At 43.4% G+C, this 24,635-nt stretch overlaps 1 protein-coding gene and 1 non-coding gene across 2 annotated transcripts in view; one reads left to right on the forward strand and one right to left on the reverse strand.

The window, feature by feature from the left end:
• LOC124555767 overlaps positions 1–24,635 on the reverse strand; it is a 225,168-nt gene that overhangs the window by 144,447 nt on the left and 56,086 nt on the right. The gene's annotated exons all lie outside the window — the stretch shown is intronic.
• On the forward strand, positions 12,420–12,494 carry Trnat-cgu. Its single transcript has one exon. It is a non-coding gene; the product is annotated as a tRNA-Thr (tRNA).

Consider the following 24,635-nt stretch of genomic DNA (forward strand, 5'->3'; position numbering starts at 1 on the left):
GCCATTAATAACCGATTGCTGCTGTCCATGACTTCAGCCGCCAAATGCATCGTGATGTGCCGCCCAGCAGGAGGGTAAAGTATTCGCTGCTACGGCGTAGGGCTCCGATATATGCTTCTCAGCATCCTGTTCTTTTGAACTATATTTTTCTTTATGGAATAATAGAGTACTGATGCTTGATAGTAGCGTAGTTTTTGGGTCACATCCCGGATTCATATATATGAAGTCAGATAAAGCCATTAGTGTCCTGGTTAGTCTCGTGTGTCGATCCCCAGCTGATCGCTTTGTTTACCGTTGACCCCATATTAGTGAAAGCGTTTGTCAAATAAAAATGTTCGTGTGACGTTCCTTTAGCCATTTTTTTATCTTTTGATGTTAAGAATGAATAAATCTATTGTTATTTAGGTCACAACTCTTTCCTGTGTTCTGATTAACATTACCATTTCCATTTTTTTAAATTCATTATTACAACTGAAAATAGCAAGTTTGCAGCATATCTCACATGAGCAATTAAAAAGTAACCTATTTTAAATGTAGCATGCAGTTTTTGCTTGTTGACCGAAAGTTAGCTGTGACATTTCGAAACCGATATAAGTAAAAATATACACATTTCTACTGAAATATGTTGGAGGGGGGAGGGGGGGTTACGGGCCCTGTGACCCTGCCCTCTCTCCCCCCCTTGGACTTGCGCCCTGCTGAAATAGTGGGAAACCTCCACTAACGCACGCCGCAATACAGAGATAATCAGTTTTGGACTGGCTATAACCAGCTCGTAGTGTGACACTATTAAACTGTCATCCCATTCACCAAAAAACAGCGAAATATCAGTATCTACTATTCAGTTTCATTTCAGTACATTTCGACTCATTTGAAATAAATAGCTACAGGAAGTGCGTAATTCTGCCACATAATAAAAATGGCAATGATCATTAGAAATCGGTAATGCAATTATCATTCTCTGCCATCGTGACTAAATAACAACTTTCTATGTATACAGAACGCTGTTCTCCATTAGACGATATTTTAGTGTTTACTGAAGAAACGGGGTGTTCAGATGGTTCAAATGGCTCTGAGCACTATGGGACTCAACTGCTGAGGTCATTAGTCCCCTAGAACTTAGAACTAGTTAAACCTAACTAACCTAAGGACATCACAAACATCCATGCCCGAGGCAGGATTCGAACCTGCGACCGGAGCGGTCTTGCGGTTCCAGACTGCAGCGCCTTTAACCGCACGGCCACTTCGGCCGGCTACGGGCTGTTCTGCAAGAATGGTGATTAAGAAGTCTGACATATTCCAGAATTACAGATTTCTGTTTCCACAACAGATTTTTTCTATAATATTATTCACAGGAATCTGAGATTTATAGAGATCAGAATTATAGTGTAGCTTTCTCGTGATAAAAATAGACAATGTTGTTACTATCGATCCCCAGTTATTTACAATGGACGTGTCTGAGACGAAATTGACATTTAGATAATTCTGCAGTGGAAATAGTCTTAAAACAGCACATTAGTCCACAGCTGACTTCTGTATAAACAAGAGCACAGATATACAAATTAATGCAAGTGAGTGAAATGGTTTCTGAATTTAGAGGAAGAGAGAAAAATATCGCTAATGCTACAAATAAATTCACTGATGCTTTAAAGGGTAATTGAATTCAAGAACTGTGCGATAAGGGCTAGGAAAAGCAATTCCACAGAAATGGCAAACTGATTTTCAGCTTCGCGTAGCCTGAGAGCCCGTGTTTTCATCAGTTACAGTTAGGCGAGCAGAGGCAGCGTCTCCGCATAGCAAAAATTTGTGGTTTGGTTTACGGCGACAGTTACACGCGATAGCAGTGCTGGTGTTACCGCGCAAGAACTGAATTCACGTTATGTTCCCCGCACGGACGGCTATAAGCCATACTTATCCGTTTGGCGGGTGCTCATTCCTTACACGCCAAGGCACATGCGCGACTTCACGCCGCAAGTAGAATTAACAAGAATTGCACAGAGCTGACAACGGTTGCTGCTACTTCTAGAAGTCTTTAGCTTCAAATGCCCGACCAAGTCGCCAGCTGTTTCCATGAAACAGTGTGGTATTTATCACAGAGTAGAAATACACTGTTTGATCAAAATATCTGGCCACCTATTAGAGAACATTAATATGGGGTTTGTCTAACCTTGCCTGTATAACGGTTGAAGTCCGTTGGGACTCAGTCAATGAGGTGTCTGAATGTCTATGGACGAATGGCAGCCCAGTCTTCCTCTTAAGATCCGTAACCAGACAAGGTACTGATGTTGGACGTTAGCGTCTGGAGTGAACTCGACGTTCTAAATTATTTCAAAGATGTTTCCATTGGATTCATATCGGGACTCTGGATAGGCCAGTTCATTTCAGGAATGTTACGTCCACAAACCGTTTCTTAATACACTCCTGGAAATTGAAATAAGAACACCGTGAATTCATTGTCCCAGGAAGGGGAAACTTTATTGACACATTCCTGGGGTCAGATACATCACATGATCACACTGACAGAACCACAGGCACATAGACACAGGCAACAGAGCATGCACAATGTCGGCACTAGTACAGTGTATATCCACCTTTCGAGGCAATGCAGGCTGCTATTCTCCCATGGAGACGATCGTAGAGATGCTGGATGTAGTCCTGTGGAACGGCTTGCCATGCCATTTCCACCTGGCGCCTCAGTTGGACCAGCTTTCGTGCTGGACGTGCAGACCGCGTGAGACGACGCTTCATCCAGTCCCAAACATGCTCAATGGGGGACAGATCCGGAGATCTTGCTGGCCAGGCTAGTTGACTTACACCTTCTAGAGCACGTTGGGTGGCACGGGATACATGCGGACGTGCATTGTCCTGTTGGAACAGCAAGTTCCCTTGCCGGTCTAGGAATGGTAGAACGATGGGTTCGATGACGGTTTGGATGTACCGTGCACTATTCAGTGTCCCCTCGACGATCACCAGTGGTGTACGGCCAGTGTAGGAGATCGCTCCCCACACCATGATGCCGGGTGTTGGCCCTGTGTGCCTCGGTCGTATGCAGTCCTGATTGTGGCGCTCACCTGCACGGCGCCAAACACGCATACGACCATCATTGGCACCAAGGCAGAAGCGACTCTCATCGCTGAAGACGACACGTCTCCATTCGTCCCTCCATTCACGCCTGTCGCGACACCACTGGAGGCGGGCTGCACGATGTTGGGACGTGAGCGGAAGACGGCCTAACGGTGTGCGGGACCGTAGCCCAGCTTCATGGAGACGGTTGCGAATGGTCCTCGCCGATACCCCAGGAGCAACAGTGTCCCTAATTTGCTGGGAAGTGGCGGTGCGGTCCCCTACGGCACTGCGTAGGATCCTACGGTCTTGGCGTGCATCCGTGCGTCGCTGCGGTCCGGTCCCAGGTCGACGGGCACGTGCACCTTCCGCCGACCACTGGCGACAACATCGATGTACTGTGGAGACCTCACGCCCCACGTGTTGAGCAATTCGGCGGTACGTCCACCGGGCCTCCCGCATGCCCACTATACGCCCTCGCTCAAAGTTCGTCAACTGCACATACGGTTCACGTCCACGCTGTCGCGGCATGCTACCAGTGTTAAAGATTGCGATGGAGCTCCGTATGCCACGGCAAACTGGCTGACACTGACGGCGGCGGTGCACAAATGCTGCGCAGCTAGCGCCATTCGACGGCCAACACCGCGGTTCCTGGTGTGTCCGCTGTGCCGTGCATGTGATCATTGCTTGTACAGCCCTCTCGCAGTGTCCGGAGCAAGTATGGTGGGTCTGACACACCGGTGTCAATGTGTTCTTTTTTCCATTTCCAGGAGTGTAGATGCTGCTTTATGACAGGGTGCATTGTCACGGTGTGTGCACGCGTCGCAGCACGCCAATGCGACGACAGGGTAGCAAAGACTTACAGGACTACTGCATGTGTGTCTTACAGACCTATTGTGATAAATTAACAATGTTATGGCATTCTGTACGCACAATATATGTTTAATGTGTTTATACTTAAGTTTTCTTGTTATTATCACAGACCATGATCTGGTGCTAGACGAGGACATGGATGTGTTCTGCGACTTTTGTAGGGAGCACATTGTGCTCATGTGGGAGCGATCTAGATGCTTGTAAAACCATAAACTGGTAGCCAAGATCGCAGGGATTCTTTTTGTTCCATGATTACCGGTTTCGGAGAAACTAAAGCCGCCATCATCGGATCTTAGGACACATACAGGTTACAACATTGTTTGCCTTGATGTTGTAAACTGTATGTGTCCTAAGATCCGATGATGGCGGCTTTAGTTTCACCGAAACCGGTAATCATGGATTAAAAAGATTTCCTGTCATCTTGGCTACCAGTTTATTGTTTTACAATGTTCTGCGATTGCCTCACCAGCGGCAGCCACTGTTGACAGCACGTCTTCCCGACATGTCGGACCTGTTGTCATTCGAATGTACAGTGACACAGTCACAGCAGCAACGATCCACGTCACAAAGAGCACCTAATCCAATGTTGACAAAACTGCTGGACCAGGACACAGGGATATTACACGACCTCCTAGTTTTGTTGTTCCTCGGATGTGGAGACAGTTTATAGAGACAGAAACTGTATTCCAAAGAGTAAGATAGGGCCGACCACGTGTGACATCAGAAAGACAGAACTGTTATTTCCCTCTAAGGGCACGACGGTACCGCCTTAGTACTGCATAGAAACTTGCATCCGACCGAGCAGCATCCGCTGGGCGTGTTGTGTCCAGACACAGAATGCTTCGCCAAAGTGGCCTCGTCGGAGACCTGCTGTATGTGTACCTATGACACGTCTTCACAGAAACGAACGTCTAGAATGCCACCTGGGCGGTTGAATGCTGGACCAATGTTCTTTTCACAGATGAGTCCCGATTTGGTATGGAGAGTGATTCTCGACGTATTCGCATTTGGAGGGAACTTGGAACACGATTTGAAGACCCAAACGTTGTGAAAAGAGACCGATATCGAGGATGATCCCTTTGGTGCGGGCAGTGATTATGTTAACCAGGGAGAATTGGCAAGGTTTAACTGCTGTAAGGTATCGTGACCAGATCCTGGGATCTCACGTGTGGTTGTTGCGAGCAGCTGTGGGCCAAGACTTTGTACTGACGAAGATAATGCTCGACTTCATAGAACACGGGTGGTTGATGTTTCCTTGGAAACGAAAGATTTGCACGCATGGCGTGACCTGCTCGCTCTCCAGAGTTCAATCGCATAGACGATGTCTGGGCTGCACTAGGGAGACGGGTTGCATTACTTTAGCATCCACCTACCGTTTTCCAAGACTTGCGAGCAACTCTGCTGGAAGAAAGGGCATTATTGCCTCAACATGAGATTCATTACATCATTCACAGCATGCCCTGCCGTTGTCAAGTTTTTATTGCTGACAGAGGTTCTCATACGCCATATTAAGCACATTAACCAATTGTCAGAACGCGTGTGTGTGCAAATCTGTTAAGCTGGAAAAAAAATAAGAACATTTTTGTCTACCTTAATGCATGTTGCAGTTGTTTACGTCCTGTAGTCTTTACGTTGTTTCTACTTTGCTGTCATCTACTGTCACCTGTTTGTACTGTTGTGTGGTAAAATAAAGGCAACCTTGCAAAATTTCCGTTTGTTGCTTTAGTTTTCGACACCAGTGTACAAAGGTACGGCACCTAAGACAAACTACCTTCATAACTCAGCCTCTTCTCATGATAGAGGAAAATCTTTCGAAAAAAAGCTGCTTAACTTGAAGAGATACATAATGTGGTGTTTATAATTTTTTTTCGTAGGTGGAAGAGTAGAGGAGATATGATAGTTGGATTGTATATTATTTACCTTTCAATAATACGTTTGAAAATGCGTACAATGCATTAGGTTCTCTTAGGTTTGGTTATGTATCAGGATCCGTTAATTATGGACTATCGGTTACGAAGAACAGGTACGCTGCGTGTTAGCTTTAGTGTATAGGTTATATCGAATGTAAACAGCATTCCACTCACTGCAGGTTTCGTGTGGTTATTTGTTGCATGACGACTATCAAATGTAAACAACATTCCACTCACTGCTCGGTTCGTTTGTTTATCTTTTGCGTGAAGATCATTAGACTGTGCCTTGCTGTAGCAACGAGTAGACGACGTCTCCATAAAGTTATCAGATCTTCACAATATTCTACCCAATAGCTGAGAAAGCGAATGTCGCCAAAACACGAGAGCAGTAGTGCGACCGTATGCTGAGATAGAGCCTGATCGTGCAGCACCTTAGCGATCTGCCTTTATCAACGTAATACATACATTCCAGGAAACAGGAAACGTCGAAAATAATAATAGTAATAATAATAACGTTAACGGTTCAAATCAATAACCGACGAGCGAAGTGCAATTGACATCTTACAAGGGAACCTCCCCATCGCACCCTCCTCAGATTTACTTATAAGTTGGCACAGTGGATAGGCCTTGAAAAACTGAACACAGATCAATCGAGAAAACAGGAAGAAGTTGTGTTGAACTACGAAAAAAATAAGCAAAATATACAAACTGAGTGGTCCATGTGCAAGATAATTAACATCAAGGAGAGTGTGAACTCGGGAGCGCCGTGGTCGCGTGGTTAGCGTGAGCAGCTGCGGAACGAGACGTCCTTGGTTCAAGTCTTCCCTCGAGTCAGTCGTTTAATTTTTTATTTTCATCGCCTAGAACCGCTCGGCCACTCCGGCCGGCGTGGAAATACAGATTTTACATTGTATCGGCAGGTCACCCGAGAATTCTATAAATTAAAAATACGTCGTGAAAACAACAGATCGCATAACATCATGTCTGTCACATTTAGATGCAATGTAACAATCCTTTTCCAAGCAGATCCAGGTGATTCAAGATTTACAAACAGATTTCTCGTGTGTCCCTTAATGCAATCAATGGTTTCGATTCTGACATTTTTGACCAGTAAGATGGCTGTTTGCTGTTACTACGGCTGACAAAAGCACCACTTTCCCAGCGGTTTATTTTGCTAGTGTTTAGAATATGAATAAACTCTACGAAGAGTCATTGTCCCCATGACAGTAACTATGAAATGCAAAGAATGACTGTACATCTCTAGAGATGGCTATCTTACTGGCAAAGATATACACAGTGCTTATAATTAAACATTCGCAATAAAGCATTTTCAGCCATAGCAGCAGTAACCTCTTCAACAATTTGTTGTGCATTAGCCGTTGACCTCTCACAGGAGCAGCTCTTAAATCGCCAGTTAATTCGAACTTCAGAATCATGTTCTTCAACCCAGGTGCGGAATTAGGACTTCTCTGTATTCCTTCAATACATCGATACTCGCGAAGAGCAGCAGCAGCACTACTGCTGTCCTTTTGATAAAACAGCTTCATGAATGAGGCGCTGCTCACCTTGTCCAGACCCATGTTGACTGTCGACAACTGTAATGCACAGCCAGCCGTTGTGGTCGAGCGGTTCTAGGCGCTTCAGTCTGGAAACGCGCGACCGCTGCGGTCGCAAGTTGGAGTCCTGCCTCGGGCATGGATGTGTGTGATGTCCTTAGGTTAATTAGGTTGAAGTAGTTCTAAGTTCTAGGGGACTGATGACCTCAGATGTTAAGTCCCATAGTGCTCAGAGCCATTTGAACCATTTGTAACGCACACTGATGCTTGTGTTTCAACCCTATGTCGCCACGCCAATACCGGTGCCTAACGGCAAGTCATGACACCAACACTACTAACAATGCAAACCTGCAGCGCACAATCTGGACATCATTCCTATAAAGCTGGGTACACGTTTTTCCGTTCACACTGGCTCAAGTAGCGAAAGTTGAACTATAACCACCCTGTATGATGTAATAGTAATGCTGTGTGGCATTGGACAATTATGTTTTATGTTTCACGTGTAATTTTAAAAGGCTTATGACTCACAGGGCAGTCGACTGTCCAACAACTGCTGTATTCGGGAAATATAGGCGGCTACCTGAAGGAAAGCGATATGACGCACAACCGACTAGCGTGCAGCAAGACTCATTCGATTTCGTACTTCTTTAATTACACAGAGCGATTATTCGCTAACTGAATGCAATGTAATTAGCGTGTAATTATCCTGAAATATGGTCATTAAGATAATTTGATTATTATTTTAAATTTCATTAATGTATTATGATTTTCAAAATTTACTAGTATCTAATGAGTTTCCTTTTCAGAAACATAACACTAATATATGTATCTAATGTCTGTTTATTTAACACATGTTTCATCATGCGAAAAATTGTTCAGAAAAAAAGATAAGATGCTTAGAACGCGTGCAGTGACCAGGGAATGAAACGATGACTGTGCTGCGCTAGTTCACCCAGAGGCAGCAAGCACTAAGCAGCACTTACAAGGGAACCTCCCCATCGCACCCCCCTCAGATTTAGTTATAAGTTGGCACAGTGGATAGACCTTGAAAAACGGAACACAGATCAATCCAGAAAACAGGAAGAAGTTGTGTGGAACTATGAAAAAATAAGCAAAATATACAAACTGAGTAGTCCATGCGCAAGATAGGCAACATCAAGGATCCCGTGGCTAGCATGAGCAGCTGCGGAACGGGAGGTCCTTGGTTGAAGTCTTCCCTCGAGTGAAAATTTTATTTACTTTATTTTCGCCAAAGTTATGATCTGTCCGTTCGTTCATTGACGTCTCTGTTCACTGTAATAAGTTTAGTGTCTGTGTTTTGCGACCGCACCGCAAAACCGTGCGATTATTAGACGAAAGGATGTGCCTCTCCAATGGGAACCGAAAACATTTGATCGCAAGGTCATAGCTCAGCCGATTCCTCCACAGGAAAACACGTCTGATATATTCTATACGAAGCCGGCCGCGGTGGTCTAGCGGTTCTAGGCGCTCAGTCCGGAACCGCGCGGCTGCTACGGTCGCAGGTTCGAATCCTGCCTCGGGGCCGGCCGAAGTGGCCGTGCGGTTAAAGGCGCTCCAGTCTGGAACCGCAAGACCGCTACGGTCGCAGGTTCGAATCCTGCCTCGGGCATGGATGTTTGTGATGTCCTTAGGTTAGTTAGGTTTAACTAGTTCTAAGTTCTAGGGGACTAATGACCTCGGCAGTTGAGTCCCATAGTGCTCAGAGCCATTGGAACCATTTTTTCTGTACGACACTGGTGACTGCATGTGCGTCACATGACAGGAATATGTTGTCGACCCATCTAACTTGTACACTTCGCGAATGGGTAAAAAGTTTCTTCTGCCTTGCCCGATTTAGGTTTTCTTGTGGATGTGATAATAACTCCCAAAAAAGTGATGAAAACATAAGAGTTTGTCACATAAACTGCAACAAATGAATGCAACAGTTTCACAGTCGCACAGTTTTCCCTATGCTCTGTCAAAACATATGTTTTTAACGTTTTCAAATTTTTCCGTTTGTAGACCGACAAATCCTGCAATGTCCAAACAGATCTAAACATGTCCTGGAATTTTGGAGAGCGAAGTTGATTATGTGTGAGTGCCTGATCTTTGATAATTGTCTGAAAATAAAAAATTAAACTTTCCACTCGAGAGAAGGCTTGAACATAGAACCTCTCGCTCCGCAGCTGCTCACGCTAACCACGGGACCACGGCGCTCCTGAGCTCATATTCTCCTTGATGTGGCCTATCTTGCACATGGACTACTCAGTTTGTATATTTTGCTTATTTTTTTCACAGTTCCACACAACTTCTTCCTGTTTTCTCGACTGATCTGTGTTCAGTTTTTCAAGGCCTATCCACTGTGCCAACTTATGCCTAAATCTGAAGGGGGTGCGATGGGGAGGTTCCCTTGTTAGGTACATCACTCGATCAGCTAATTCAGTGGTTTCGACTGATAATGAATTAAGTAGCGTTTAGCGTGAATAGCATGAACAGACTAAATTTCACGCAAGAAAACCTTATATAGTTACTTTCATCAAAATTATAAATTTGATATCGCGTAAGGTCGGCTTTCTTCAACTACTTTTGTATTTGAAGCACGGGATGATTCCTACAATTAAGCTATGGCCAATTTCCTCCCACATCACTATCTATACGAGTCTGAAATATGACACATACGACGGGAATGGCTGAAGTGTGTGGTAGAACACTGGTGAAGCTCATTTATGTAACTAGAATTGCTGGGTGACTAAAGAAACCTGTTGCATAAAAATGTGCTACAGCGATTGTATCGGTTTTGTCAGGAAGTTATGTAATAGAACATAGCTGAACTTTAATCATATCTTTTGGTGACACAGGAGATGGTGTTAAAGGGCTCTGTAAAAGCATCATAGCTTGGCGACACGAAGAATTTGTTTTCATGCCGTGCACTTTGTTTCCAAACAAATGGAAATCGTGGTTCGACATGAAGGAGGAAAATTCGCGGCAGCCTGTAGGCATTTCAGCGTCACTGCAACCTGAACTACTAACGTCGGCCCACTTACCAGACTAGCGCGTCGCTATTCGTACTGCGCATTTGCCTTTTACCGTCCCCTCTTCCTTGTGACAGCGAACATCTAGTGTCAAGAACATAGTACGAGCCCATGACGGGTAAAAACAACTGGGTAATGTCGCTAGTCAGACCGAGGGAAGGCATGGAATGGTATCCGTAGCTTTGAAATGGGCGCCCTTTGGAGTAGATGATGTTGTTGACCTCTAGTTAAACTTTTATCATTGGCAATGTTCCCTGCTGCTCTAAGGCCCTTTAAATACAGCTCTTTTTATGTGTCTCTAACACGGCCGTTCTAAGACACATTAGCTCATCTCATGCCCCTCTATTGCCGCGCATTGCAGGGGGTGTGTGAACTCTGCGTCATTTGAACTCAATATTCACGCAGCGTGTTGCGAGACTTACTAATTCCTGTACCTTGGCAACTCATTCAGAATAGAGGTTCGTGACGGAATTCATAATGGCATTATCTTAAAATTTTATGAAAAATTTTATTAGTCTCTAGATGCCTAAAAATATGCATCTGCATGTCATGTATAAAGACGCTGAAAAGTCTGTATTTGTGTACAGTCATTTCCGGAGTTAAGGGACGAATTTAAGTACGACAGTCTTCAATGAGACAGAAGACAGTTTTGTACTTTGTTCGTTCGTATCTGAATTTAGTGTTGGACAGTGGGGGTACTGCTAGTAGAAAAACTTTACACCGAAAGGACGAATTTAACTAGTTAAATTGCGTCAAGTTGTGGAGAACATACACTCACTGAAAAAAATAAATACAGAGTAATGAAATTTCGTGAATACGTTTGTCCACGTAACATATTAAAGAGATTAACATTGCAAGGTAACTGGTCAATATAAGCGCTCGAGATAAACCATTACGAATGTGGAATGTTGGTACATTAACAACCAGTGTAACCGCCAGAATATTGAATGCAAGCATACAAGCGTGCATGCGCTGTATTGTACAGGTGCCGCATGTCGGTTTGTAGGATGGAGCTCCATGCCTGTTGTACTTAGTCGGTCAGTACAGTACAATTAACGCTGGTTGTGATGACGCAGGAAATGTCGTCCGGTGGTGTCCCATATGTGCTCGACTGGAGACAGATCTGGTGATCGAGAAGGCCAAAGCAACATGTCGACACTCTGTAGAGCATGTTGGGTTACAGCAGCGGTATGTAGGCGAGGGTTATCCTGTGGGAAAACACCCCATGGAAATTTGTTCACGAATGGCAGCACGACAGGTCGAATTACCAGACTGACGCATAAATTTGCAGTCTGGGTGCGTGAGATAACCATGAGACTGCTCCTGCTGCTATACGAAATCGCATCCCAGACCACAACTCTCTACGGTCGCAGGTTCGAATCCTGCCTCGGGCATGGATGTGCGTGATGTCCTTAGGTTAGTTAGGTTTAAGTAGTTCTAAGTTCTAGGGGACTGATGACCTCAGATGTTAAGTGTCATAGTGCTCAGATCCATTTGAACCATTTTCTTGAACCACAACTCCAGGTGTAGCTTCAGTGTGTGTCTAGCGTGCAAACAGGATAGAGCATGCAGATGGATAGAGCGTCTACCATGTAAGTAGGAGATCCCGGGTTCGAGTCCCGGTCGGGGCACACATTTTCAATTGTTCCCGTTATGTATATCAACGCCTGTCGACAGCTTAGGGTCTTGATTTAATTATCATTTCATTCTAAGAGAGCTGCATGGTCACCGATGGTATCTGTTCTTTCTGAAAGAACAGATACCATCTTCATGTAGTTAAGGCTAACCGGTCATTGACCTTCTTCGTTTTGTTCTGGATGCACACGCATTGCCCGAACTCTTACTGGACTCGGTAAGGTTGTCCGCCGCGAGTAAAGAGTGTAGTGGGCAGGGGCACTACGAATGTAGTGTGTGGACATTAAGTTGGGAATGTGGGTCTCACGGGGTGCGTCCAAGGGATAAATCCCTGTAGTCGCACTATCCTCTGCGCCCTCGGCGGCTCAGATGGATAGAGCGTCTGCCACGTAAGCAGGAGATCCCGGGTTCGAGTCCCGGTCGGGGCACACATTTTCAACTGTCTCCATTGATGCATATCAACGTCTGTTGACAGCTTAGGATCTTGATTTAATTATCATTTCAGGTTAGTTCAGGTCCTCAGCTGGCCTCCTTCTAACCAACACGCAACGATCACAGGCATCGAGTCAGAACTAGCTTTCATCGGAAAACACAGTAGACCTCCGCCTTGTCCTCCAATGAGCTCTCGCTTGACACCACTGAAGTCGCAAATGGCGGTAGTTTGGTACCAGTGGAATGCGCGCCACAGGACGTCTGATTCGGAGCTGTCCTTGAAGTAACCGATTTGTATCAGTTGGTTATGTCAGCATATCCAGTACGATGCGCCACTGCCATAAACCGAACACGATGTTCTTCCCTCTCAGTAGTGCCACGTCGCCGTCCGGAGCCCGGTCGTAACGTTACCGTACATTCCCGTGACCACCGCTGCCAGCAGCCATGTACACTGGCTACATTCCTGCCAAGTCTTTCTGCCATATCGTAGGAGGAATATCCAGCTTCTCGTAACCTTATTACACGACGTATTTCTACTCGGTGATGTGTTGATAATGTTGTCATTGTCGCTTTGAAGACATTTACCAAGCGAGATGGCGCAGTGGTTAGCACACTGGTCTCGCATTCGGGAGGGCGACTGTTCAAATCCGCGTCGGGCCATCCTGCTTTAGGTTTTCCGTGATTTCGCTTAATCACTTGAGGCAAATGCAGGGATGGTTCCTTTGAAAGGGCGCGGCCGATTTCCTTGCCCGTCCTTCCCTAATCCGAGCTTGTGCTCCGCCTCTAATGACCTCGTCGTCGATGGGACGTTAACCACTAATCTTGTCCATCTCCTTAAAGGCATTCTTGACTAACATTAACTTAACACATCCAATGTCAAAGGAAACTAACGGTCACAACCGGTACAGCGTGTATTCAAAGCAAACCTGATGTGCATCCTCGCAGCGGCGCTACTAGTGCCACTCTTATGCAGCTGGCGTGAAATCTGAATAGATATCAAAAAATGGTTCAAATGGCTCTGAGCACTATGGGACTTAACATTTATGGTCATCAGTCCCCTAGAACTTAGAACTACTTAAACCTAACTAACCTAAGGACCACACAACACCCAGTCATCACGAGGCAGAGAAAATCCCTGACCCCGCCGGGAATCGAACCCGGGAACACGGCGCGGGAAGCGAGAACGCTACCGCACGACCACGAGTTGCGGACTGCACAAGCAATTAACGTACAAAAGTTTACTTTGAAAGTAACACATCATGTCGAAGCACACTTATTGTACCGATGTTATTTGTCAGACGTGGTGAAAAATTTTGTCATGTGTATACTACAAGGGTGGAAACTGTGTGTTGTAAAATTAGTGGTCATTTGTTGCAATCAGCTTCGTGGCGCCTGATAATTTGAGGCGGCACATGCGAATGCTTTAGAATCAAATGAGCCAAATAATTACATTCCCTCTCTGATATTACCTCTGGTACTGGCCAGTCTTCTAATATTATTCTCGATGATCGAAAGAAGTTTCTTCGTTCTATGTACTTGGTTCGCGGCATGACAGTTTTAAAAATTAAATATTTTTAAATATTTGAGTCACTGTCACAATAGCTCAAGTAAAGTCTCACTTGAACAGTGACCTAATTTATTAATCACGTCAGTGAAGTTCAGTACAGTACATGTTGCTCTCATGGCTTCCAAAAAGAGAATAGTCTACCCCTTGCTCTGCTGGGCCCTTCCCAGCAGCCACTGTGTGACGTCACATTCGCCTGGCACAGAGGTTGCGGTCACTAGGCTATTACTACTTAAAATATATGGTACCAGGCTGAGACAATTACCAGAGATTACATTTAAATTGAGGCTATTACTCGTAGTGCCACACTCATATCAATTTTCCTTCAATTTGAAGAAAAAAGAAGGATCTAGAGCTTTCAGGTATAATGACCGTGCTTTTAATTACGTGAGCTACAGTCGTGTTTCAATACACTATGTCACTCGCAGCACGTACTCTTGTAACTTTCAACGAAAAACATCGCAGCCAGAATAAAAATTTCAATAGTCACTTTGTGTCCTCAGGGAGTCACACCTAGTGATACGTGGCTGGCGACTACGGGGCCCCGAGCTGAGTCCTGGCATTGCTTCCACTTACTTATGCCAGGCTCCTGACTTTTATTTTTCCTATCTGGCCACCCTCGGCCAGCTCTTGTTCTTTTCCGACCCTGACGCTATTAGGTTTCGAGGGCTAGGGGTCTTTCATTTTCCAACCTATACTTCTCATGCAGCGTCTGACCCGGAGCGGGCGGCTGCAAAAGGCGTCTGTATCCCATGTTAGGGGCAGCCTCCAGAACTGCGGAAGGCAACGGAATACCACCGCAGATTATCTTCCCTGCATAATGCAGTCTCCATTTTATGCAAAAAAAAATGGCTTCCTCTCATGTTAAATCAGTGTCCGGAGGTAAAATAGTCCCCCATTCGGATCTCCGGGGGGGGGACAACTTGAAAGGAGGCAAAAAATCAAAACGAGAATTGGTACCTGGAATGTCAGAACTCTGCTACAAGCAGGAAAACTAGAAAACCTTAAAAGAGAGATGGAAAAGAATCATATGGACCTCGTAGGAGTTGCTGAGGTAAGATGGAATGGACATGGAGAGTTGCAGTCAGATGAATATGTATTCTACTACTCAGGAGGAGAAGTAAAAGGAATTAATGGAGTAGGAATGATTATGACAAAGGAATTGGCTAAATGTGTGGAATATGTAGACTATGCAAATGACCGGGTTATTGGTGTAAGGCTGAAAGGAGCACAAAAAGATTTACTAATTGTCCAGGTGTATATTCCAACTTCAGAACATGATGACCAAATTTTAGAGGAAACGTACAATGTAATAGAGAGAATAATGGACGAGAATAAAAAATGCTGCAAAATAGTAATGGGAGACTGGAACGCCATTGTGGGAGAAGGGAAAGAGGGAAACATTGTAGGCAGTCATGGTCTTGGAAAGCGAAATGACAGAGGTGAATGGTTAATTGACTTCTGCAGGGAAAGGCAGCTGATAGCGGGAAACACATGGTTCAAGAACCATAAGAGGAGGCTCTACACTTGGAAATCACCAGGGGATAAATATAGAAACCAAATCGATTTTATACTGGTAGAAGAAAGATACAGGAATGGAATCAAGAAGGTGCACACATTACCAGGTGCAGATATTAATAGTGACCACAACTTACTTATGGCAGAAATAGAAATAAGAATGAAAAAACTGAAAAAGGCGACAATGGTGAAGAAGTGGGATCTAGAGAAGATAAGGTCCAACAAAGAACAAATTACAGAAATGGTGTCTCGGGACTTTCTAAACACATTACGAGACAAAGAAGCACCTGATAATGCCAACGAGTACTGGAATATGCTGAAAGAAGGAATCATTAAAGCAGGACAGCAAAATATAGGATATGTAAAAGGGAAAAGGTCAAAAAAAAAAAACCATGGGTCACACAAGAAATGATTTCCAGGATGGAGGAGAGAAGAAAATTGAAAAACAAGAACACTGAAGATGCAAGAAAGATATACCGAAGGTTAAATAACGAACTGCGAAGAGAAACAGAGCAGGCTAGGAAAAAATGGCTAAAAGAGGAATGTGATGAAATTTAAGAACTGGACAGGAAGGGAAGATACGACTTACTATACAACAGAGTAAAGACTATGACATGGGAACAAAACAGAGCAGGAAGTGCTACTATGGAAATTTTGAGTAAAGACGAAGAGGTAGTGTACAAAGATCGTGACGATGTCCTCCAGAGATGGGAAGAATATATAAAAGAGCTATATGACACAAATAGCAAACCAGAAACTCTGGAACTTGAACCACACAACAGTGTAAGTGATGAAGAGAAAGGACCGACCATCATAATGGAAGAAGTAAAGTCTGCCATTGCTGCAATGAAAAATGGCAAAGCAGTAGGTACAGATAAAATACCGGGAGAAATACTAAAATGCTTGAACCACAATGGAATAAGAGAAATATTGAGGTTATGTAATAAAATATGACAGTGGTGAATGGCCTGAGGACTTTTTGACAACAGTAATGATTCCATTACCGAAAAAACAAGGAACCAAGAAATGCAGCGAGCACAGGACAATCAGCCTCATTTCACATGCAGCCAAAGTGATGTTAAGAATAATTAATAAAAGACTTGAAAAAGTAATAGAGGAGAATCTCGGTGAGGAGCAGTTTGGCTTTAGACGGAATACGGGCACCAGAGATGCAATAGGGCTCCTACGAATCTTGGGAGAAAGGTTTATTGAAAAAGGAAGATACCTATATATGTGCTTCATCGATTTAGAAAAGGCATTTGACAATGTGGTTTGGGACAAGCTGGCGACTATTATGAGGGAAAAGAGAGTGGACTGGAAAACCAGAAGACTTATAAACTCATTGTACCTTAATCAAAAAATTTCAGTTAAAGTGAGAGGAGAAAGTACAAGCTGGATCAGACTAGGGAAAGGAGTAAGACAAGGATGCTGTTTATCACCTACTCTTTTCAACCTGTACTTGAAAAATATGATTGACCAATGCTCATTAGATGACAAAGGAGTAGAAATTGGAGGAAGTAGAGTAGGGTGCTTGAGATTTGCTGATGACATGGTCCTTCTAGCCACAGGGGAAAAAGAATTACAGGATTTGGTGAACACCATTGCAACTAATGGAAAAAATATGGAATGAAAATTAACACAAATAAAACAAAAGTAATGGCAATAGGGGAAATAAGGAAATAAAAATTGTGCTGAATGGAGAAACACTAGAACAGGTGCAAAATTTTAAGTATCTTGGAAGCAGGATAGACACCGACTGGAAGTGCACCACAGAAATTAAAACAAGGATAGCAATGGCAAAAGAGGCGTTTTATAAGAAAAGGAAAATATTCTGCAGCGGTCTGGACAGAGAACTCAGAAAGAGACTCATAAAATGTCTTGTATGAAGTGTTCTTCTATATGGCGCTGAAACATGGACTACGAGGAAAAAAGACAGAGAAAGGCTGGAGGCTTTTGAGATTTGGACATGGCGGAAGATGGAAAGAATAAGTTGGATGGACAGAGTAAAAAATGAAGAAGTACTGAGAAGAGTGGGAGAGAAAAGGCAGTTACTAGATGTAATAAAGAGAAGAAAAAGAAATTGGATTGGGCATATATTAAGAAAGAATGACGGAGTGATAAAAACAGTTTTAGAAGGTTATGTAGAAGGGAAAAGGAAGCGAGAAAGGAAGAGATTCCAGATACTGGATGACATGATGGACGGTACAACATACAGCAGCCTTAAGAAGGAAGCAATGGATCGCAGAAAATGGAGAGGCAAAGGACCTGCTAATATAGCAGATAACTGATGATGATAAGTCACTTTGTGCTGAGAAAATTCTGTGCGCAAAAAGGATGCTGCCCTCTACCGACGTGATGAATTATAGAGTTAGTCATTTAAGTGCTGAAACAGATTCTCCATCCCAGGAATCATTGTAACCAAAACTTGAAATGGTAGATTTAGAGTGTTTGGTTACATAAACGCTCCTATTAATAACTGCTGACCTTTCTAGTAGTTGACTGCGCTGCCGCCAGCTTCTGTGACGGTGGGAACTGCGGCTGGCCTTTCTGAAGGTGTTGGCTGAGATCAGGTCGGGGTCGATAGCCCGCCAGCCCACGCTCGTCCTGTTCGATGGTCCTTACTGCAGTAACGCAATCGGCAGTACTGGCTACATCTACAAGCACGGAGCCGTCACAATCGATAACGTGCTCTACGTTAATAAACTACAGCGTTTCTATATCCGCTCTAAGAACTCAGTTACGTCGCGAGGTTGCGAAGTGTTCGTTACGGTAATACTTCACCCGCGTCCTTATCTTCATCAGCCAACCCAGTTTGCCTGGGACTACACACGTGGACAGATGTAAATAATACAAGGAGTAACTTAATAAATTTACAGCGTAACTATTTGAACTTTGTACTTTTTGTGTCAACTCACAATCCGAATTAACGGAAATAGATTAGCTGAAATTTGTAGCTTTTCCTGATCTTAATTTCAAAACCCCACACAGACGTACGAGGTGTATTCATAAGGATTTATTAAATAGCAAACACCTTCATAATATTCCGCTAGGTCACAAACCGGCTTTCGCCTTCTTGGACCATCTTCAGGTGATCACTACATATTGCAAACACAATTCTCTTGAATAAATCACCCAATGTTTTTGAAATTGTAATCATTTGTTTGTAGTACATGTACATCACATCTAACTATTTCCACACAATTTGGGTAATTCCATAGCGGTGAGACATTTTTTTGTCTTAGGCTCTAATTGGCATATTTGTATATTTTATCTTCTTGGTTCCGAGAAGTTACGTTTTGCAACGATGACGTTTAAAAATTTTATATTTAATTGCATGGTTTATATTCTTAACTTTTAAATTATTCTTTTTTACCACGTTTGTATAACTAGCACATTTTTGGAGATGTCCCTTATATAAGAAAGTAGCAAGATATGTTGATACTGTCTAACCTTACTATACAGGGTGTTACAAAAAGGTACGGCCAAACTTTCAGGAAACATTCCTCATGCACAAATAAAGAAAAGATGTTATGTGTAAATGTGTCCGGAAACGCTTAATTTCCATGTTAGAGCTCATTTTAGTTTCGTCAGTATGTACTGTACTTCCTCGATTCACCGCCAGTTGGCCCAATTGAAGGAAGGTAATGTTGACTTCGATGCTTGTGTTGACATGCGACTCATTGCTCTACAGTACTAGCATCAAGCACATCAGTACGTAGCATCAACAGGTTAGTGTTCATCACGAACGTGGTTTTGCAGTCAGTGCAATGTTTACAAATGCGGAGTTGGCAGATGCCCATTTGATGTATGGATTAGCACGGGGCAATAGCCGTGGCGCGGTACGTTTGTATCGAGACAGATTTCCAGAACGAAGGTGTCCCGACAGGAAGACGTTCGAAGCAATTGATCGGCGTCTTAGGGAGCACGGAACATTCCAGCCTATGACTCGCGACTGGGGAAGACCTAGAACGACGAGGACACCTGCAATGGACGAGGCAATTCTTCGTGCAGTTGACGATAACCCTAATGTCAGCGTCAGAGAGGTTTCTGCTGTACAATGTGACGTTGACCACGTCACTGTATGGAGAGTGCTACGGGAGAACCAGTTGTTTCCGTACCACGTACAGCGTGTGCAGTCACTATCAGCAGCTGATTGGCCTCCACGGGTACACTTCTGCGAATGGTTCAGCCAACAATGTGTCAATCCTCATTTCAGTGCAAATGTTCTCTTTACGGATGTGGCTTCATTCCAACGTGATCAAATTGTAAATTTTCACAATCAACATGTGTGGGCTGACGAGAATTCGCACGCAATTGTGCAATCACGTCATCAATACAGATTTTCTGTGAACGTTTGGGCAGGCATTGTTGATGTATTGATTGCGCCCTATGTTCTTCCACCTACGCTCAATGGAGCACGTTATCATGATTTCATACGGTATACTCTACCTGTGCTGCTAGAACATGTGCCTTTACAAGTACGACACAACATGTGGTTCAAGCACTATGGAGCTCCTGCACATTTCAGTCGAAGTGTTCGTACGCTTCTCAACAACAGATTCGGTGACAGATGGATTGGTAGAGGCGGACCAATTCCATGGCCTCCACGCTCTCCTGACCTCAACACTCTTTATTTTCATTTATGCGGGCATTTGAAAGCTCTTGTCTACGCAACCCCGGTACCAAGTGTAGAGACTCTTCGTGCTCGTATTGTGGACGGCTGTGATACAACACGCCATTCTCCATGGCTGCATCAGCGCATCAGGGATTCCATGCGACGGAGGGTGGATGCATGTATCCTCGCTAACGGAGGACATTTTGAACATTTCCTGTAACGAAGTGTTTGAAGTCATGCTGGTACGTTCTGTTGCTGTGTATTTCCATTCCATGATTAATGTGATTTGAAGAGAAGTAATCAAATGAGCTCTAACATGGAAAGTAAGCGTTTCCGGACACATGTCCACATAACATATTTTCTTTCTTTGTGTGTGAGGAATGTTTCCTGAAAGTTTGGCCGTACCTTTTTGTAACACCCTGTATACGTTAACACAATGTTTTACCGTGATTGACATTAGAATGGTTGTGCGATCATCCGAAACTAGTTAACGTATTCAGTTTAGTGTGTTGTTTGTGAGATAGGCAGTTAAAAGGTTTTATATACATTTAAAAAATCTGGAAATAGATACATTTAACTAAAAATGGAAAAATTAAGATGAATTTACAACTGTTATCTAATATTTATAACTGAAAGTTAATTTATCAACCAGAGGAGGGAGGGGAGAATTGAGTTTCGTCACTCAAAAGTAAGCTATCATTCTGTGTCATATTTTTGTTTCACATATTTTTAGTAGGATCATCTTTCAACGTTTCTTAACAGTGTGTACAACTTCACAATCTACATCGTACGGGTGGTTTTGTAGAACATTAGGAAATTGTTACCTGTTTAATATTGTTGTCATGCTCTGCCAAGTCATCATAAATTGTTATTGTTGCTGTTGTGGTCTTCAGTCCGGAGACTGGTTTGATGCAGCTCTCCATGCTACTCTATCCTGTGCAAGCTTCTTCATTTCCAAGTAACTACTGCAACCTACAACCATCTGAATATGCTAAGTGTATTCGTCTCTTAGTCTTCCTCTACGATTTTTACCCTCCAAGCTGCCCTCCAATACTAAACTGGTGATCCATTGATGCCTCAGAACATGTCCTACCAACCGATCCCTTCTTCTAGCCAAATTGTGCCACAAATTCCTCTTCTCCCCAATTCTGTTCAGTGCCTCCTCATTACTTGCATGATCTACCCATATAATCTTTAGCATTATTCTGTAGCACCACCTTTCGAAAGCTTCTATTCTCTTTTTGTCTAAACTATTTATCGTCCATGTTTCACATCCGCCGGCCGGTGTGGCCAAGCGGTTAAAGGCGCTACAGTCTGGAACCGCGCGACCGCTACGGTCGCAGGTTCGAATCCTGCCTCGGGCATGGATGTGTGTGATGTCCTTAGGTTAGTTAGGTTTAAGTAGTTCTAAGTTCTAGGGGACTGATGACCTTAGAAGTTAAGTCCCATAGTGCTCAGAGCCATTTGAACCATGTTTCACATCCATACATGGCTACACTCGAGACAAATACTTCCAGAAAAGACTTCCTGACACTTAAATCTATAATCGATGTTTCTAAATTTCTCTTATTCAGAAACGATTTCCTTGAAAGTGCTAGTCTACATTTTATATCCTCTCTACTTCGACCATCATCAGTTATTTTGCTCCCCAAATAGCAAAACTCATCTACTACATTAAGTGTCTTATTTGCTAATCTAATTGACTCACCATCACATGATTAAATCCGACTACATTCCATTATCCTCGCTTTGCTTTTGTTGATGTTCATCTTACATCCTCCTGTCAAGACACTGTCCATTCCGTTCAACTGCTCTTCCAAGTCCTTCGCTATCTCTGACAGAATTACTATCTCATCGGCAAACCTCAAACTTTTTATTTCGTCTTCATGGATTTTGATTCCTGCTCCAAATTTTTCTTTTGTTCTTTTTTCTTTTGTTTCCTTTACTACTTGCTTACTGAATAACATTGGGGATAGGCTACAACCCTATCTCACTCCCTTCCCAACAGGTGCTTCCCTTTCATGCCCCTCGACTCTTATAACTGCCATCTGGTTTCCGTACAAGTAAATAGCCTTTCGCTTCCTGTTTTTGAGCCCTGCCACCTTCAGAATTTGAAAGAGAGTATTCCAGTCAACATTTTCAAAAGCTTTCTCTAAGTCTACAAATGCTAGAAATGTAGGTTTGCCTTTCCTTAATCTAGCTTCTAAGATAAGTCATAGGGTCAGTATTGCCTCACGTGTTCCAACTTTTCTACGGAATCCAAACTGATCATCCCCGAGGTCGGCATCTATTAAGCTGATAGTTCGGTAATTTTCACATTTGTCAACACCTAATTTCTTTGGGATTGGAACTATTATATTTCCCTTGAAGTCTGTCTCATACATCTTGCTCACCAGGTGGTAGAGTTTTGTCAGGGCTGGTTCTCCCAAGGCTATCAGTAGTTGTAATGGAATGTCGTCTACTCCCGGGGCCGTGTTTCGTCTTAGGTCTTTCACTGTTCTGTCAGACTCTTCACGCAGTATCATATCTCAGATTTCATCTTAATCTACGTTCTCTTCCATTTCCATAATATTGCCCCTAAGTACATCGCTCTTGGATAGACCCTCTATATACTCCTTCCAACTTTCTGCTTTCCCTTCTTTGTTTAGAACTGGTTTTCCGTCTGAGCTCTTGATATTCGTACAAGTGGATCTCTTTTCTCCAAAGGTCTCTTTAATTTTCCTGTAGGCAGTATCTATCCCTAGTGATATATGCCTCTACACCCTTGCATTTGTCTGTAGCCATCCCTGCTTAGCCATTTCGCACTTCCTGTCAATCTCATTTTTGAGACGTTTGTATTCCTTTTTGCCTGCTTCATTTATTGCATTTTTATATTTTCTCCTTTCATCAATTAAATTCAATATATCTTGTGTTACCCAATGATTTCTAATAGCCCTCGTCTTTTTACCTACTTGATCCTCTGCTGCCTTCACTATTTTATCTCTCAAATCTATCCATTCTTCTTCTACTGTATTGCTTTCCTCTTTTCTTGTCAATCGATCCCTAATGGTCTCTCTGAAACTCTCTACAACCTCTGGTTCCCATCTCTTAAAATTCCCACGTTTTTGCAGTTTCTTCAGTTTTAACGTGCAGTTCAGATCAGAGTCCATATCTGGCCCTGGAAATGTCTTACAATTTAAAACCTGGTTCCTAAATCTCTGTCCTACCATTATTTACAATCTATCTGAAACCTTCGAGTATCTCCAGGCCTCTTCCACATATACAACCTTCTTTCATGATTCTTAAACCAGATGTTAGTTATGATTAAGTTATGCTCTGTGCAAAATTCTACCAGCTTGTTTCCACTTCCATTCCTTACTCCCATTCCATATTCACCTGCTACTTTTCCTTCTCTTCCTTTTCCTGCTATCGAATTCCAGTCCCCCATGACTATTAAATTTTCATCTCCCATCACTATCTGAATAATTTCTTTTATCTCACCATATATTTCTTCAGACTCTTCGTCATCTGCGGAGTTAGTTGGCATATAAACTTGTACTACTGTGGTCTCCGTGTCTATCTTGGCTACAATAATGCTTTCACTATGCTGTTCGTAGTAGCTTATCCGCGCTCCTATTTTTTATTCATTATTAAACCTACTCCTGAATTACCCCTATTTGATTTTGTATTTATAATCCTGCATCACCTGACCAGAAGTCTTGTTCCTCCTGCCACCGAACTTCACTAATTCCCACTATATCCAACTTTAGCCTATCAATTTCCCTTTTTAAATTTTCTAACCTACCTGCCCGATTAAGGGATCTGACAATCCACGCTCCGATCCATAGAACGCCAGTCTTCTTTCTCCTGATAACGACGTCCTCCTGAGTAGTGCCCGCCCGGAGATCCGAATGGGGGACTATTTTACCCAAGAGGACGCCATCATCATTTAACCAAACAGTTAAATTGCATGCCGTCTGAAAAAAATTGGGCTGTTGTTTCCCCTTGCTTTCAGCTGTTCGCAGTACCAGCACAGCTAGGCCGTTTTGGTTAATGTTACAAGGCCAGATCAGTCAATCATTCAGACTGTTACCCCTGCAACTACTGAAAAGGCTGCTGTCCCTCTTCAGGAACTACACGTTTGTCAGGCCTCTCAACAGATATCCCTCCGTTGTGGATGCATCTACGGTACGGCTATCTGTATCGCTGAGGAACGCAAGCCTCCCCACCAACCTCCATGGTTCATGGGGACATCATAAATTATCACATCGAAAAATAAAGTTACGTAATTAATGGTTGTTTATCTGCAGGTATACGTCCGAAGTCCTCGTACAAACTGAAGTAGACGGACCATATCCTGCAGCACGCCGCTCGAGTAGCCGATACAAACTTGTGCAACTGTCCAACTGAAGTGGAGTAATTCGTTTGTTCCGTTTGAAGGGGGACGACGCGTCAAGAATC

The sequence above is a fragment of the Schistocerca americana genome, chromosome X, assembly GCF_021461395.2.
Source record: "Schistocerca americana isolate TAMUIC-IGC-003095 chromosome X, iqSchAmer2.1, whole genome shotgun sequence".
Lineage (NCBI taxonomy): Eukaryota > Metazoa > Arthropoda > Insecta > Orthoptera > Acrididae > Schistocerca > Schistocerca americana.